General features: G+C 39.7%; 1 protein-coding gene across 1 annotated transcript in view; it reads right to left on the bottom strand.

Moving 5' to 3' along the window:
* LOC117326814 (globin C, coelomic-like) overlaps positions 1-8,627 on the bottom strand; it is a 68,878-nt gene extending 60,251 nt beyond the window's left edge. Inside the window, exon 1 of the mRNA XM_033883548.1 lies at positions 8,316-8,627. The gene's annotated coding sequence lies outside the window, so the exon portion shown is untranslated. The remainder of the gene's footprint in view (positions 1-8,315) is intronic.
* Between the last annotated feature and the right edge of the window lie 10,859 nt (positions 8,628-19,486).

Raw genomic sequence — 19,486 nt, 5'->3', positions numbered from 1 at the left:
TACCTGTATGTATAGATGTCTACCTGTCTGTATGTATAGATGTCTACCTGTCTGTATGTATAGGTGTCTACCTGTATGTATAGATGTCTACCTGTCTGTATGTATAGATGTCTACCTGTCTGTATGTATAGATGTCTACCTGTCTGTATGTATAGATGTCTACCTGTATGTATAGATGTCTACCTGTCTGTATGTATAGATGTCTACCTGTATGTATAGATGTCTACCTGTATGTATGTATAGGTGTCTACCTGTCTGTATCTATAGATGTCTACCTGTCTGTATGTATAGATGTCTACCTGTATGTATAGATATCTACCTGTATGTATAGATGTCTACCTGTCTGTATGTATAGATGTCTACCTGTCTGTATAGATGTCTACCTGTCTGTATGTATAGATGTCTACCTGTCTGTATGTATAGATGTCTACCTGTATGTATAGATGTCTACCTGTATGTATAGATGTCTACCTGTCTGTATGTATAGATGTCTACCTGTATGTATAGATATCTATCTGTATGTATAGGTGTCTACCTGTCTGTATGTATAGATGTCTACCTGTCTGTATGTATAGATGTCTACCTGTCTGTATGTATAGATGTCTACCTGTATGTATAGATGTCTACCTGTATGTATAGATGTCTACCTGTCTGTATGTATAGATGTCTGCCTGTATGTATAGATGTCTACCTGTATGTATAGATGTCTACCTGTCTGTATGTATAGATGTCTACCTGTCTGTATGTATATATGTCTACCTGTATGTATATATGTCTACCTGTATGTATAGATGTCTACCTGTATGTATAGATGTCTACCTGTATGTATAGATGTCTACCTGTATGTATAGATATCTACCTGTATGTATAGGTCACAATAAAATATCATCTAATTCAATTCGATAAAAAAAAATATTCATTTCTTAAACACATTTCTAATTATTCTGCTTACGCGCGGTCCAATAAATTTCAGAGTTGACCTTCCCTCACTTTGGAATGTATTGCTATAATAGTCTGATATACCTGGTAATCTACTTAACTAGAAATACATATTTTTACATTTCCTTCCCTTTTCATGTTTCCTGTTATTATTTGCTCAAATAAAATAAATAGGCAAAAATTGGTTGGCAGCATTTTCCAGAAGAGATTTAAAAGTGGAATAATTTTGAGTGATTTTATATCAAATTATCTTCCATGTCATTTAAAATCCAACATGTTCCCACCTCTCTTGTCTCATATGGGCTGCTTACATAAAATATACCAGTTCCTCTAAGACCATCGAGATTATATCTAATATCATATCCAGATTATATATATTATATACAGATTGACTGCTACCCGCTGTTTGGGCCGAGATTTGCGGGACGAAATGTACATATCGCGTAAAAAAAAACAATAACAAAAACCTTCACGACATAGCACGCGCTGCCATCACATCGAATCAACCCGCGATGTTATTTTGTTAAACCTTTAAGTTATATTATTTATCTATTTATTTATTTATTTATTTACTTTTACCATCTGTACACCACCTAAGAAGTTCCCCAATTAATCATAATAGGCCCTCGGCGAATTAAGTATCGGCCGAGGGGGATCATTTTTACAACATTACGATATTTTTTGTTGTTTATACCTACTATATTTGTGTAACTGTTCCATGTTCTATGTCTATATGTGATCGTATGTAATTTACCTGTGTCTTGATAAAGGGGCAGACTGCCTCGAAAAATCGACAATTTACTTGTCTGTACTGTCGTTATTAATACTTGACATATATTATATACAGATTATATATAATATAATAGCTAGATTATTTCTAATATCTTAACCACATTATATGTAATACACATCCAGATGATATATCATATTGTATCCGGATAATATATAATGCATATCCAGATTTTATATAATATTATATCTAGATTATATATAATAATATATCTAGATTATATATAATATTATATCCAGTTATATATATTATTAAACAACATGAATATTTTAACACAGTCCAAACGTTTGTAATCCCCTTTTAACATATTCCAAACGTTTGTCATCCCATTATAACACAGTCCAAACGTTTGTCATCCCATTATAACACAGTCCAAACGTTTGTAATCCCCTTTAACACAGTCCAAACGTTTGTAATCCCCTTTTAACACAGTCCAAACGTTTGTAATCCCCTTTTAACACAGTCCAAACGTTTGTCATACCATTTTAACACAGTCCAAACGTTTGTCATACCATTTCAACACAGTCCAAACGTTTGTCATCCCATTTTAACACAGTCCAAACGTTTGTCATCCCATTTTAACACAGTCCAAACGTTTGTCATCCCATTTTAACACAGTCCAAAGGCTTGTCATACCATTTTAACATAGTCCAAAGGTTTGTCATCCATTTTAACACAGTCCAAACGTTTGTCATCCATTTTAACACAGTCCAAACGTTTGTCATCCATTTTAACACAGTGCAAACGTTTGTCGTCCCATCTTAACACAGTCCAAACGCTTGGCATCCCATTTTAACACAGTCCAAACGCTTGTCATCCCATTTTAACACAGTCCAAACGTTTGTCATCCATTTTAACACAGTCCAAACGTTTGTCGTCCCATCTTAACACAGTCCAAACGCTTGTCATACCATTTTAACACAGTCCGAACGTTTGTCATACCATTTTAACAGTCCAAAAGCTTGTCATACCATTTTGACACAGTCCAAACGTTTGTCATCCATTTTAACACAGTCCAAACGTTTGTCATCCATTTTAACACAGTCCAAACGTTTGTCATACCATTTCAACACAGTCCAAACGTTTGTCGTCCCATTTTAACACAGTCCAAACGCTTGTCATCCCATTTTAACACAGTCCAAACGCTTGTCATACCATTTTAACACAGTCCAAACGTTTGTCATCCATTTTAACACAGTCCAAACGTTTGTCATACCATTTCAACACAGTCCAAACGTTTGTCGTCCCATTTTAACACAGTCCAAACGCTTGTCATCCCATTTTAACACAGTCCAAACGTTTGTCATCCATTTTAACACAGTCCAAACGCTTGTCATCCCATTTTAACACAGTCCAAACGTTTGTCATCCCATTTTAACACAGTCCAAACGCTTGTCATCCCATTTTAACACAGTCCAAACGTTTGTCATCCCATTTTAACACAGTCCAAACGTTTGTCGTCCATTTTAACACAGTCCAAACGCTTGTCATCCCATTTTAACACAGTCCAAACGCTTGTCATACCATTTTAACACAGTCCAAACGTTTGTCATCCATTTTAACACAGTCCAAACGTTTGTCATACCATTTCAACACAGTCCAAACGTTTGTCGTCCCATTTTAACACAGTCCAAACGCTTGTCATCCCATTTTAACACAGTCCAAACGTTTGTCGTCCATTTTAACACAGTCCAAACGCTTGTCATCCCATTTTAACACAGTCCAAACGTTTGTCATCCCATTTTAACACAGTCCAAACGCTTGTCATCCCATTTTAACACAGTCCAAACGTTTGTCATCCCATTTTAACACAGTCCAAACGTTTGTCGTCCATTTTAACACAGTCCAAACGCTTGTCATCCCATTTTAACACAGTCCAAACGTTTGTCATACCATTTTAACACAGTCCAAACGCTTGTCATCCCATTTTAACACAGTCCAAACGTTTGTCATCACATTTTAACACAGTCCAAACGTTTGTCATACCATTTTAACACAGTCCAAACGTTTGTCATCACATTTTAACACAGTCCAAACGTTTGTCATACCATTTTAACACAGTCCAAACGTTTGTCATCACATTTTAACACAGTCCAAACGTTTGTCATACCATTTTAACACAGTCCAAACGCTTGTCATACCATTTTAACACAGTCCAAACGTTTGTCATCCCATTCAAACAGAGTCTAATATGTTTGTGCCTAACGATGACACGTTTATATAATGACATTTTCCTAATCCCTACATTTTCACATTCTATGTTCCATTTACCTATCTGACGTTAGTAAACCAAGTTGTATTCATGAGACTGTATACTACAATTTACAGTGATTCGGTCAGTGTAGGAAAACAGCTCCGAGTGTTCTATGTAAAACAAACGTTACCAAGGGAACATTGAGTCTAAGCTTATCCGTGCAATATCTGTTCAACGCCGCATCACTTCTAAATAATAACAGTAAAACTCTTTAATTTCAAGCGACGAACTGAATTATTCAATTTGAACAATTAAACAATTTTATGATGTATATACGGGTATATGAAAGAGATAATATAGCTAAGTAGATACGAGGAACTGAATGATTTCTTCTGGAACTTACTGACGTCATATATATGATCAGCGGGAAATTCAAACTCATTTTTTGCTTCAGTCCAGAAAAATGAATATGAATGTTTATGTACGGTTTAAATTCTAGTATACAACTAATGGGCGACATCATATCTATCTGCCACCAAACTGTATTCATATCGACTGTACACTAGCGTTTGTTAACAGCTCAATACTTGGATATATGGTAATTTCAAAATGTCGATTGATCTATCTGGTTGCTAAGGATACAATAATTACTGGTTTGTATTTAAACTTCATTATAGGATTGTATAGACAATCCGATTTTATATTGACAGGATTAGTGATTTATAATCCTGAAATATCTGTTTATATATCTGGCTTTAATTAACTGAACCTTACTGGGAGAGAGATGTGAACAGTGAGTCTGATGAGGAATCGATCTTTGAAGTGTCTAGCAATACAGCATAGAGATTCAGTATAAACCTTGACATTTTACTTCTGACACCAAGTCACTCAATGGAACAGTACAGGAAAAAAAGATAGTTCATATATGTTTCATTTGAAATTCAGTGAAATCTAGTTGAATAATTTCTCCTATTTTTACATTATTTCGTTAACTGAACGGAAGAGTAAAAATCAATGAATATGCTGATGATGCCTATGTTAAGAAAATATATGTCGCCACCGGGGTGGACACATACAGGGTTTGTCGCCGCCGGGGTGAACACGTAAAGGTGATGTCGCCGCCGGGATGGACACATATAAAGGTGATGTCGCCGCCGAGGTGGACACATAAAGGTGATGTCGCCGCAGGGGTGGACACATAAAGGGTATGTCGCCGCCGGAGTGGGCACATACAGGGTATGTCGCCGCCGGGGTGGACACATAAAGGCGATGTCCCCGCCGGGGTGGACACATATAAAGGTGATGTCGCCGCCGGGATGAACACATAAAGGTGATGTCGTCGCCGGGGTGGACACATACAGGGTTTGTCGCCGCCGGGGTGAACACGTAAAGGTGATGTCGCCGCCGGGATGGACACATATAAAGGTGATGTCGTCGCCGGGGTGGACACATACAGGGTATGTCGCCGCCGGAGTGGACACATAAAGGTGACGTCGCCGCCGGGGTGGACACATACAGGGTATGTCGCCGCCGGGGTGAACACATAAAAGTGATGTCGCCGCCGGGGTGGACACATAAAGGTGATGTCGCCGCCGGGGTGGACACATAAAGGTGATGTCGCCGCCGGGTGAACACATAAAGGTGATGTCGCCGCCGGGGTGGACACATAAAGGTGATGTCGTCGCCGGGGTGGACACATACAGGGTATGTCGCCGCCGGGGTGGACACATAAAGGTGATGTCGCCGCCGGGGTGGACACATAAAGGTGATGTCGCCGCCGGGTTGGACACATATAAAGGTGATGTCGCCGCCGGGGTGAACACATAAAGGTGATGTCGCCGCCGGAGTGGACACATACAGGGTATGTCGCCGCCGGGGTGGACACATAAAGGTGATGTCGTCGCCGGGGTGGACACATAAAGGTGATGTCCCCGCCGGGGTGGACACATAAAGGTGATGTCCCCGCCGGGGTGGACACATACAGGGTATGTCGCCGCCGGGGTGGACACATAAAGGTGATGTCGTCGCCGGGGTGGACACATAAAGGTGATGTCCCCGCCGGGGTGGACACATAAAGGTGATGTCGTCGCCGGGGTGGACACATACAGGGTATGTCGCCGCCGGGGTGGACACATAAAGGTGATGTCGTCGCCGGGGTGGACACATAAAGGTGATGTCCCCGCCGGGGTGGACACATAAAGGTGATGTCGCCGCCGGGGTGGACACATAAAGGTGATGTCGCCGCCGGGGTGGACACATATAAAGGTGATGTCCCCGCCGGGGTGGACACATACAGGGTATGTCGCCGCCGGGGTGGACACATAAAGGTGATGTCGCCGCCGGGGTGGACACATAAAGGTGATGTCGCCGCCGGGGTGGACACATATAAAGGTGATGTCGCCGCCGGGGTGAACACATAAAGGTGATGTCGTCGCCGGGGTGGACACATACAGGGTATGTCGCCGCCGGGGTGGACACATAAAGGTGATGTCGTCGCCGGAGTGGACACATAAAGGTGATGTCGCCGCCGGGGTGGACACATAAAGATGATGTCCCCGTCGGGGTGGACACATAAAGGTGATGTCGCCGCCGGGGTGAACACATAAAGGTGATGTCCCCGCCGGGGTGGACACATATAAAGGTGATGTCCCCGCCGGGGTGGACACATATAAAGGTGATGTCCCCGCCGGGGTGGACACATAAAGGTGATGTCGCCGCAGGGGTGGACACATAAAGCAGATGTCGCCTGTGCACCACCAAGAAGGTAACCCAGTCTGTACACGACCACGTTAGATAACCCAGTCTGTACACGACCACGTTAGATAACCCAGTCTGTACACGACCACGTTATATAACCCAGTCTGTACACGACCACGTTAGATAACCCAGTCTGTACACGACCACGTTATATAACCCAGTCTGTACACGACCACGTTAGATAACCCAGTCTGTACACGACCACGTTATATAACCCAGTCTGTACACGACCACGTTATATAACCCAGTCTGTACACGACCACGTTATATAACCCAGTCTGTACACGACCACGTTAGATAACCCAGTCTGTACACGACCACGTTATATAACCCAGTCTGTACACGACCACGTTATATAACCCAGTCTGTACACGACCACGTTAGATAACCCAGTCTGTACACGACCCATTATATAACCCTGTCTATACACGACCACGTTAGATAAGGTAACCCAGTCTGTACACGACCACGTTATATAACCCAGTCTGTACACCACCACGTTAGATAACCCAGTCTGTACACGACCACGTTATATAACCCAGTCTGTACACGACCACGTTATATAACCCAGTCTGTACACGACCACGTTAGATAAGGTAACCAGACCAATGTTTTAATATTGCAATTCAAGTAATAAGCAGCACCGATCCAATTAACTGTTTAACAAAATTATAGTAAAACCTCTTCTGCTTAAACTATACTTAGAACCGTGTAGCCATATAAGAAGGGATAATTGTACTATTTCGAAATAAACGTATCAATTATCCGCAATTACAAACAAGCCGTCCTCTTCTGGAGTTTCTATATTCGCTTCTAACAAAACAGCGATGCTCTGTAGAACACAATTGGAAAGGTTTATAGCCGTGATCACATATTGCTTGAGCGTGATTTCTATATATATCTGTCGTGTACCATTGGCCGTGTCACGTACTGCCCTGCTGGGTTCCGGTTCTAATTTGTCTTTGCCATTGCTTGGACCTAAGGTACTGATACAGAGCTCGCCGTTTGATGTTTGGATTGTCGCATATTGATTATACAGCCACCATACACATTATATAATACACTGAAGCATTGCTGCTTGTTTTGTTGTTGTCCATTATTGTCACTTTAAACAAATATTAAACGACAAAAAAGAACATAATTTTATCCAAATTAGCAACATGTATAGGCCTGATCTCACACAAAATGTAATTACTTGGACATTCATGTTTGGTAATAAAACACATTTTTGACAAATCGATAATGTCAATACAGTAGATACAAATAAAAAGTATGAAATACCATAGAAAGAAATATCGGGAGCATTAATTTCGCTCATTGTGGAATTTGTCAACACAGTCAACGTAAACCAAACAGTCCTGTGTTTTAGTCAGTCCATTCCCGGCACCTATCGGAACTGTACCCATAACGACACAACACTAACCTAATTATCACATCTGTGATTAGTTAAATTGACATTTACTTAATTAACGAAATAGTATACATTGATTACTAAGACGAAGAAAAATGATCTTGAAGAACTTTCTTCGTAAAGTTAATATACATATATACTGTATATATGTTATGTTTCGTAGACAACACTTTCTTTGGTAAAAGATTACTATAAGAAACACCACTGTAGATAAAGAAGCTTACCTTATTTAGTATGTGGACTCCGACAGTGTAGTAAGCCCTTACAACATAACCCCGGCGAGCTGTGGCCCTGAGAGACTCCCACACCCGAGGAAGGACATTGTGTTCGGCTGAAGACTATCGGATGTGTTGCCCACCTTTGTGAGTTGTTATTCCACCTCACCTAAGTCACGGTCAACATTGGCTAGTCTCCAACACACAAATTCTTTACTTAAAGTCCCATGTTATCCATTCAGGGAAGCAAACAGCATTGACGTTTTCTCCGGCGTGTTCAGCAGCAGCAGCAGTAGTATTGGTACTGTACCTGTGTGGCACTGCCTATAGGTAAACATATCCACACTTACACGTAGTAGCTACATACACACGCGTGCTACCCGCTTAATCTTCATATAGAATATCACCAGATACGAACGAGCTGTCATATTTCTGTTTCAAGCTTAAATGTCACTTTCGATATCTTACACTTATACTTTATTATCTATAGACAGTGACAAACACCTGTTACAGCCGGGAACTTGATATCGGCTTATTACCATGAAAACAGTATTACCCGGGTTTTTTTACTCCCAGGTAGACTGGCTCTTGGTACTACTGATAGCTCAGACAATGGTACATGTATCTGGTAGCGTAACAAATTTGTCCCACTGCCCTCCACCTGAACAAGTTCAACAAAAAACACAAAACACCTTATATGTAATTATCACCGGAGGTTGTCAAGCAGAAATGCACATAGCAGTGATTTCACGAAAAATCAATGCTATGTAATCGGTTATGCTGTGTCAAGTTTACCAGAAACAATTTGTAGTATATTGAGGATTGTTAAAACACCATTGTTGTTTGATAATTGTCTACGTGTAGTACACGTACGTGTGTTGTATCATATATCAATCTCACTGGAACATGTGGAGTTCAATGACAGTGACACAATCGTTTTAATAAAATATTCATTCACAGTTACGTTGAAAGCGACGGAAATAAACGTAGCCCCTGGAGTATCGAGAAATGTGACACTGATATACTTATTTCAATTGTGAGTGAATTTTAATGTTATGAAGAAGTTTCTTCACAATGTCACAACCGTATTAGATACTTGCTGATTAGTTTCGGAGGTCAGTCAGAAGAAAATGAACTGATTTTAGCAATGTCGAGACGGAACCATTGTGTCAAAGTCACGTATTCCTAACATATCGTCATCAACCTTTATCAATTGCAAAGAAAAGTGAATCTTTTTTTCCATATTTAATTAGACAAAGCACTAATGCTCGGCTTTAAAAGCCGACGTCATGATAAAGGATGACGAACTTACACTCAGTCATCTGTTAATATATATTTCTGTGTCTGTAGACAAATCATCCAACAATTTTATACTTATCTGCAAATACGTTATATCTATTTGGATAGATTTGGTTACTACGGAAACTCTTCAAAATTAAAAATACATTAGTTTGAAAGACGAAATACTGTCTAACTTGCCTCGTTTGTATTGGATTCTGGGTTAATAGTTTCTTGCTGTTGATGCCCTGGTAAGTTCCTTTTTACGCTTCTCTTAAGTCCTTTATCATTTTTCAATGGTAGGCTATCTGCGCAACCTTTACCCATATTCTCATCACCGTTTAATTATGCCACCCAAATAAAATTTACATATTGTTTTTGTTCTGTTTCTTATTATCATATCTGTTTACAACAGATGCATATATTATGATGATATTATTTTGATCTAGAGTTAGGAGAGGGAAAAGGCAAAAACTTAGACTCGAACATGAGACCCCCAAACTCAAGATGTTTTGACCCTAGATCTCTCTATTATTGAGAAAAAGTTGTCAAATGATTTAACACATTTTCCCCAGTGACCTTGAATGACGGCCAATGTCATTAATTTGATCAAACTTGGTTGTCATTTATCTCGGCAAACTACTGACCCAATATCAGTACCCTCGGCTACTTTATGATGAGATGAAACCATTTAACACATTTGACCCCTGTGATCTTAATAGTTAGTGAGCATGACAAACTTGCCAGTCCTTATTTACATAATACCACTGGCCTTGAGGCCTCTTGCTTATTGAAGCTGTTGAAATGTAACTGTTGATGCAATCTGGATGATTGACAACTGCACGCTAGCATTAGCTCACTTTCCCAAATAATAGGGATCATTTCAACACACGAGGGTACACGCCCTACATTCGTGCATGTCACTGCATACCAATGATTTGGTGCTGGCCCTATTTTTGAAGGAAAAAAGTGTTTTTTTTTGTATACTTGCGAAAAAAAAGGTAGCAAGTTTATTTTCGATAGTTATCATTTTACATGATTTGTTATGATATGTTCATGGTGTGAGTTTCTCGATTATTTCATCATTACTGGAACATTTTGATTATTTTTGTGGTCCTATCACAGACAGGTGTTTGAGTGAATACCTTTAAAACAAATGTATCCTACGCCGTTAACTGATCCAAATCAGTAGCGTGTGTGCCCACCCCTGGCATCAGTCGCTACTCTCACTCTCCTTAACATTGACCTCTATCAAGGTGTTTTTGCCCTCTGAGGGATATTATTCCACTCCTAAGTAAGTGCCTGAGTGAGTTGAGTAACGTTATATGGGACGCGCTTCTTAACCCTCCAATCTAGCTCGTCCCACAAATGCTCGACACATCTGGACTATACGGTGGCCAGTCAAGAATTGGAACGTTGTTTTGAGCCAGAAAGTCACGATAAACACTATCAATATGGGACCTCGCGTTGTCTTACTGTAACGTAAAGTAACGTTGATGGATAGCAGGGAGAACGTGTGGTCTCAAGACCTGATCCCGATATCTTACTGCTGTAGGATTACCATTGATAACCACGAGAGGAGTTTTAACGCCTTGAGATATCACAGACCCTCCACAAATCTCTCGCTTTCCGTCAAGCAAGCGTCAGAATATCGCTCACCACGACGTCGACAGACACGTTATCGTCCATCTGACATGTAAAGTGTAACACGAGACTTGTCAGTTAACAACACACGTCTCCAATCGGCGAAACGAAACCGATTAGGTGCATGTGCAAGCAGACACTGCATTCGACGTTGGCGTCGCCTCTACGTAAGTGGTGGACCAACATAGGGACGTCGTGGCTTAAATGAAACTCCCGCAACCGATTCCTAACCGTCTTGGAAAGAATGGTCGACCATGAGTGTCGACAACTTGACGTGCCGTCGCCGTCTGTAATCGGTTACGGAAGTGTGAGAGACATATGCCTCTTTCTTGACGTCGCGACGTCATGCGCGGGCGTCCGCTCCTGGGACGGTCATCCGATCTCCCTGAAGCTCTGAGCCTGAAGCTCTGAGACGCTTGTCTTAACGGGATAGTGTTGTCTCATGTACGCCATATTGCTGTGCAACTTATCAGCGCAATGGTCCTGCCCCTACCGACTTCACTCAATCGTGGCATTTCGCTGTTTAATCACTTCGAGCAATGTTGTTTAACTGACCTGTACTGTTCCAATGTTCGATTTGTAATGATTTACCAGCACATACGGTGCAAGAGTACACCGGATGCCACTTTCTTGAAAAATTACTGTAAGCACGCAACGTCGAGCGGGGTCACGGACAACTGTATTTTAACTGAAGAAAATTTTCAAAGTGCTTGGATGAGCTCAGTGTGAAATTTAATTGAATTTCGACCACGTGTCTAAAAGTTATATTAGAAAAACCGAACTTGCGTTTCTTTTTTCCGCGAATATATAGATATTCCCATCATGTTGATTGTCATCATCACCATCCACAACTTTAGTGGTATCGGTACGTTTTCGCGTTACCACCCAGACAACTGATCGTCTGTTTTAGATTAGGTATCGGAGTAACGTACATTTTGACTATCAGACCTTTGGTGTCAGAGGCTTTTGGAATACAAGAGGCCTACGGGCCTTATCGATCACCCGAGATCTCACAGGTACTTTATACTGGTAGATGATATTATACTTATAAACTAACATTCAACACATTTCACCACGTGACCTTTAAAGTAGGTCAAGGTTGATCACCAAGAGCCCTGTCGTGTAATAATCAAAAAGCCATCTGACCATGGCCATATCGCTGCGCAAGAGAAAAAATATATTTTACGTGTTATTCAATGTGACTCGGCTTGTTTTGGTCCACCTCAGTTTTGACTGAGCTAACAGAAATGTAAATACCAGTATAATAATCATTTGTTAGCTCAAGGTTATTTTATCTGAATCTTAAAACCAGAGGCTAATAACAGCCAGGGTTTACGGTCAGAGATCAAATCTGTTCTCGAACGTTGGACCCAAATGACTTGATCTTTAGTCAGTTTATTACATATACTTCTTTAGATCTAACTAATGTCTAGTTGTGATAAAAATACTAAATTTGACTTTGACAGTTAACTCTGTTACGTTGACCATCATTTTTCTATGTATAAGAATTATAACAAATATTCATTCCTTCATTTATAGGGACGCCAACATATTATTCAAAAAAGGTAGGTGTTGTTTTAGAAAACAATAGGGAGTAAATTATATACTTTTTTTTTTATATAAACTTGTTTTTTCACCTGTATATTTACCTGAGATTTATATGTTTTACAGAAGACATTCCCAAACTCAAAAACAAATATTTGTTTGATTAGCTATTTGTTGGTTATGTTCGCCGTAACATCGTCGAAACTTTGAAGATATCTTCTTTTATATTTGTATTTTGAAAAATTGATATGATTGGATAAACAAATATGACAAAAATATTTCTTTTATACCCACTTAGCAAAATCCGAGTTACAATGAGTTGGTATGTATTCAAAAAAACATTTTATTATCAAAAACATAAGAAATTAAATTATGGACAGACCGAAAAAAGTATAAACATGCAAAATTAGAATCTTTCCCTTTCCTAGACGGAAGACAGGGTGTCATACTACGAAACACCTTAGATTGAGATTTATGGGAAAAGTTCTTGCGTCATACGGACCCGAAGTTTGTATTTACCTTGATAACCTATCTCATGAATATTTTCTGAGAATACTATTCGGTACAAACTGTCATGCCTTCAAAATCATCTTTGAATCCGAAGAAATGTATCTACTGTTTTTGAAAGACGCTGCAGAGTTTTTGGAAAAAACATACAAATGCTTTTACCAAATGTCAAAAAAAAAAAAAAATGAATGTATCCTATGAAATGAACTCTTCCTAGACTTAACTAATAATTGACAATGAACTAAAATGTAGAAAACCAACGATTGTAAAGATTTAAAATACTTTATTTATTTTGTAAATCTCATTTAATTGAGTAATAAAAGAATTGATTGATTGATTGATTGATTGATTGAGATTTGTGGACTAACTATTTCTTAAACAATCAGTGATCGATTATTGATTGATTACTTATTATGGACAAATATCTAGATTACAAAACATTCACCAGAATTGGGGAGAATACTGTAAATATGTTAAATCATAAAGGACTGTACTGATGTCACACTATCTCACTCACAGTAGAATGATGTTTTGTGCATTTTGATACAGTGGCTAAGAACTGTCTTGATACAGTGGCTAAGAACTGTCTTGATACAGTGGCTAAGAATTGTCTTGATACAGTGGCTAAGAATTGTCTTGATACAGTGGCTAAGAACTGTCTTGATACAGTGGCTAAGAACTGTCTTGATACAGAGGCTAAGAATTGTCTTGATACAGTGGCTAAGAACTGTCTTGATACAGTGGCTAAGAACTGTCTTGATACAGTGGCTAAGAACTGTCTTGATACAGTGGCTAAGAACTGTCTTGATACAGTGGCTAAGAATTGTCTTGATACAGTGGCTAAGAACTGTCTTGATACAGTGGCTAAGAACTGTCTTGATACAGTGGCTAAGAATTGTCTTGATACAGTGGCTAAGAATTGTCTTGATACAGAGGCTAAGAACTGTCTTGATACAGTGGCTAAGAACTGTCTTGATACAGTGGCTAAGAATTGTCTTGATACAGTGGCTAAGAACTGTCTTGATACAGTGGCTAAGAACTGTCTTGATACAGTGGCTAAGAACTGTCTTGATACAGTGGCTAAGAACTGTCTTGATACAGTGGCTAAGAATTGTCTTGATACAGTGGCTAAGAATTGTCTTGATACAGAGGCTAAGAACTGTCTTGATACAGTGGCTAAGAACTGTCTTGATACAGTGGCTAAGAACTGTCTTGATACAGTGGCTAAGAACTGTCTTGATACAGTGGCTAAGAATTTTCTTGATACAGTGGCTAAGAATTGTCTTGATACAGAGGCTAAGAATTGTCTTGATACAGTGGCTAAGAACTGTCTTGATACAGTGGCTAAGAATTGTCTTGATACAGTGGCTAAGAATTGTCTTGATACAGTGGCTAAGAATTGTCTTGATACAGTGGCTAAGAACTGTCTTGATACAGTGGCTAAGAATTGTCTTGATACAGTGGCTAAGAACTGTCTTGATACAGTGGCTAAGAACTGTCTTGATACAGTGGCTAAGAACTGTCTTGATACAGTGGCTAAGAATTTTCTTGATACAGTGGCTAAGAATTTTCTTGATACAGTGGCTAAGAATTGTCTTGATACAGAGGCTAAGAATTGTCTTGATACAGTGGCTAAGAACTGTCTTGATACAGTGGCTAAGAATTGTCTTGATAGAGTGGCTAAGAATTGTCTTGATACAGAGGCTAAGAATTGTCTTGATACAGTGGCTAAGAATTTTCTTGATACAGTGGCTAAGAATTGTCTTGATACAGTGGCTAAGAACTGTCTTGATACAGTGGCTAAGAATTGTCTTGATACAGTGGCTAAGAACTGTCTTGATACAGTGGCTAAGAATTGTCTTGATACAGTGGCTCAGAATTTTCTTGATACAGTGGCTAAGAACTGTCTTGATACAGTGGCTAAGAATTGTCTTGATACAGTGGCTAAGAATTGTCTTGATACAGTGGCTAAGAACTGTCTTGATACAGTGGCTAAGAACTGTCTTGATACAGTGGCTAAGAATTGTCTTGATACAGTGGCTAAGAATTGTCTTGATACAGTGGCTAAGAATTGTCTTGATACAGTGGCTAAGAATTGTCTTGATACAGTGGCTAAGAACTGTCTTGATACAGTGGCTAAGAATTGTCTTGATACAGTGGCTAAGAACTGTCTTGATACAGTGGCTAAGAATTGTCTTGATACAGTGGCTAAGAACTGTCTTGATACAGTGGCTAAGAATTGTCTTGATACAGTGGCTAAGAATTGTCTTGATACAGTGGCTAAGAACTGTCTTGATACAGTGGCTAAGAATTGTCTTGATACAGTGGCTAAGAACTGTCTTGATACAGTGGCTAAGAATTGTCTTGATACAGTGGCTAAGAACTGTCTTGATACAGTGGCTAAGAACTGTCTTGATACAGTGGCTAAGAATTGTCTTGATACAGTGGCTAAGAATTGTCTTGATACAGTGGCTAAGAATTGGCGTGATACAGTGGCTAAGAATTGGCGTGATACAGTGGCTAAGAATTGTCTTGATACAGTGGCTAAGAATTGTCTTGATACAGAGGCTAAGAACTGTCTTGATACAGTGGCTAAGAACTGTCTTGATACAGAGGCTAAGAATTGTCTTGATACAGTGGCTAAGAATTGTCTTGATACAGTGGCTAAGAACTGTCTTGATACAGTGGCTAAGAATTGTCTTGATACAGTGGCTAAGAACTGTCTTGATACAGTGGCTAAGAATTGGCGTGATACAGTGGCTAAGAATTGGCGTGATACAGTGGCTAAGAATTGTCTTGATACAGTGGCTAAGAATTGTCTTGATACAGAGGCTAAGAACTGTCTTGATACAGTGGCTAAGAACTGTCTTGATACAGAGGCTAAGAATTGTCTTGATACAGTGGCTAAGAATTGTCTTGATACAGTGGCTAAGAACTGTCTTGATACAGTGGCTAAGAACTGTCTTGATACAGTGGCTAAGAATTGTCTTGATACAGTGGCTAAGAATTGTCTTGATACAGTGGCTAAGAATTGGCGTGATACAGTGGCTAAGAATTGGCGTGATACAGTGGCTAAGAATTGTCTTGATACAGTGGCTAAGAATTGTCTTGATACAGTGGCTAAGAATTGTCTTGATACAGTGGCTAAGAACTGTCTTGATACAGTGGCTAAGAACTGTCTTGATACAGTGGCTAAGAACTGTCTTGATACAGTGGCTAAGAACTGTCTTGATACAGAGGCTAAGAACTGTCTTGATACAGTGGCTAAGAACTGTCTTGATACAGAGGCTAAGAATTGTCTTGATACAGTGGCTAAGAATTGTCTTGATACAGTGGCTAAGAACTGTCTTGATACAGTGGCTAAGAACTGTCTTGATACAGTGGCTAAGAATTGTCTTGATACAGAGGCTAAGAACTGTCTTGATACAGAGGCTAAGAACTGTCTTGATACAGTGGCTAAGAATTTTCTTGATACAGTGGCTAAGAACTGTCTTGATACAGTGGCTAAGAATTGTCTTGATACAGTGGCTAAGAATTGTCTTGTGACTACTGAGTATCATATGGTATACAGTACTTTTCTTAATAGGTATGTATCCTAGTTTAATCACAGCTAAAGGTGGGGAAATGGAGACTTCCAGGTGAAGGTTGGGAAAAAAACGAAATTTTGAAAAAAGAGGGTTAGGGTTAGAAAAATTATAAAATATACCGAAATCAAAATTATGTTTATTGAAAATCAACATCGCTGTCCATCAACGCCTAGATGACGCCATAACTAATGACGAGTTATGTCCCTTGCATAAATCACGAATTTTGAAAAAAAAAATGTGTAAATGTTTTCCTAATAAAAGAAATCAATAACATTTCACGGTAATTTGAATTGTGTTACAGTACAACGTTCTATTCTGAAGAAAGAACCATAGAAACACCGTGATTAATCTTTTAAGGGGTGGTAATATGGATTTGTTTTCCCATACCCTCTGATATATGAAACAAGGCTTAAATTTTCGAATACATCATGTCATAACTTAGTTTATAGAACTTATTTGATAAATACACCTTTTCTATTATTAATTTCTTTAACTTGTGTTTACAGAAATCCAAAAAGAGATAGGACCCTAACGAAAATTAGTGTTTTATTACAAATACTGATAGCAAAATGATTTTGTAATAAATCTTTTATATGTTTTTCTGTTGTTGTTGTTTTTTTTTTTGTTTTTTTTTCTTGTTTGTTTGTTTGTATTTTTTTTGTTTGTATTTTTTTTTTTGTGTTTTGTTTGTTTGTTTGTTTTTTCTTTTTCTTTATTTTGTTTTGGTTTTTATTTTTATAATTTTTAATTTAATGTGACGATGGTGTTAATTGAGTTTCGTTTCTTACGTTGACCACGTGTCCATTAGGGCGTCAGAATGACCTCGCCCTCCTCTACAACTGTCTCCTCCAATCGCCCTCCTCTACAACTGTCTCCTCCAATCGCCCTCCTCTACAACTGTCTCCTCCAATCGCCCTCCTCTACAACTGTCTCCTCCAATCTCCCTCCTCTACAACTGTCTCCTCCAATCGCCCTCCTCTACAACTGTCTCCTCCAATCTCCCTCCTCTACAACTGTCTCCGCCAATCTCCCTCCTCTACAACTGTCTCCGCCAATCTCCCTCCTCTACAACTGTCTCCTCCAATCGCCCTCCTCTACAACTGTCTCCTCCAATCGCCCTCCTCTACAACTGTCTCCTCCAATCTCCCTCCTCTACAACTGTCTCCTCCAATCTCCCTCCTCTACAACTGTCTCCTCCAATCTCCCTCCTCTACAACTGTCTCCGCCAATCTCCCTCCGCTACAACTGTCTCCTCCAATAGCCCTCCTCTACAACTGTCTCCTCCAATCACCCTCCTCTACAACTGTCTCCTCCAATCGCCCTCCTCTACAACTGTCTCCTCCAATCGCCCTCCTCTACAACTGTCTCCTCCAATCGCCCTCCTCTACAACTGTCTCCTCCAATCGCCCTCCTCTACAACTGTCTCCTCCAATCGCCCTCCTCTACAACTGTCTTATCCAATGGTTTACCGCTCGATCTCTACGGCTATATTTAATAATGTCTATGTTAAGATTGCTCTCGTTGTCATTATCATCACCACTGGAACAACCAGGTGCCTCTACATCATCTCCAGCCAGACTGTCATAAGTGTTGATTTTGTATATCTCTATACATCGCATTCCATCTGTTATGGTGGAGACAGCTAGGTTACTGGCATGTCTTGTCCATTACACGACGAAATCTTGTAGTCTTTTACAGAAAACTTCTGAGAGTAAAATGCAGTTTCAAGTCCTTCAATATAAGACTAGGATATACAATTCCAAAACCGATTGAGAATTTTAATTATTTCAATCTTTCCCGTTAAAACTTTCACTGTCCTTGGTAACAAAATGTGCTGTGGTGTTTCCTGACGCCCAATACGTAGACAAAACATGTAACTCCGCGCAATTGATTGTGCAAGTCGCTCTGTTTTTTTGCTGATGACCCTGTTTATGACCCCGATTTCAACACCTCAAAGAATTGTACCATAGATAAAGGGAGAGCAGCGTCGTTGTCGTGTAGCTGGGTGGAGGGGTCACGGCTGTTTATCTTGTCCTTTAGTGCTTGTATTCGTTAACACAGGATGACCAAGTGGCAAGCTAGTGCAAGTGTCTCTCACCTAGGCGGCCGGGGTTCGATTTCCCGATCAGAAGAAAGGGTATGGGGGTCACCTGCTCGACCACGTGGATTTTCTCCGTATATTCCGGGTTCCTCCCTCACTAAGACCACACGCGCACGTCCGTCTGGGTCAATAAATGTTTGTATCGCTTGTTCCGCTATAGAATACAAAAACCATGAAGAATTTCTATTTTTGTTGTACAATCAAGATTGCCGTAACTGATTTTCCATCTCATCATCAGAATCTGTCGAACGTTTTATCTCCTCAGCCATTTTCATGTTTGTTATCAGCAGTTTGGAATTTGGATTTATTATATGCATGATAATTCACAACTCTGACTAAACTCTTCTGGGTTTTTTTCCCCTGATCTTATTGACACCAAGGGAGTTACAATCTGATACCGTTTGGATGTCAATCTTGTCACAACAAGACAGGGCGACTATACAATATCGTTTCACACATATTTATACAGCAAAGCGTATGTTTCCTTTTCAACTTTTAGAAACCGTGGAATGTCCTCC

The sequence above is a fragment of the Pecten maximus genome, chromosome 5 (assembly GCF_902652985.1).
Source record: "Pecten maximus chromosome 5, xPecMax1.1, whole genome shotgun sequence".
Taxonomy (NCBI): domain Eukaryota; kingdom Metazoa; phylum Mollusca; class Bivalvia; order Pectinida; family Pectinidae; genus Pecten; species Pecten maximus.
The sequence above is the reverse complement of the archived record's forward strand: the minus strand, read 5'-3'. Positions and strand labels throughout refer to the sequence as shown.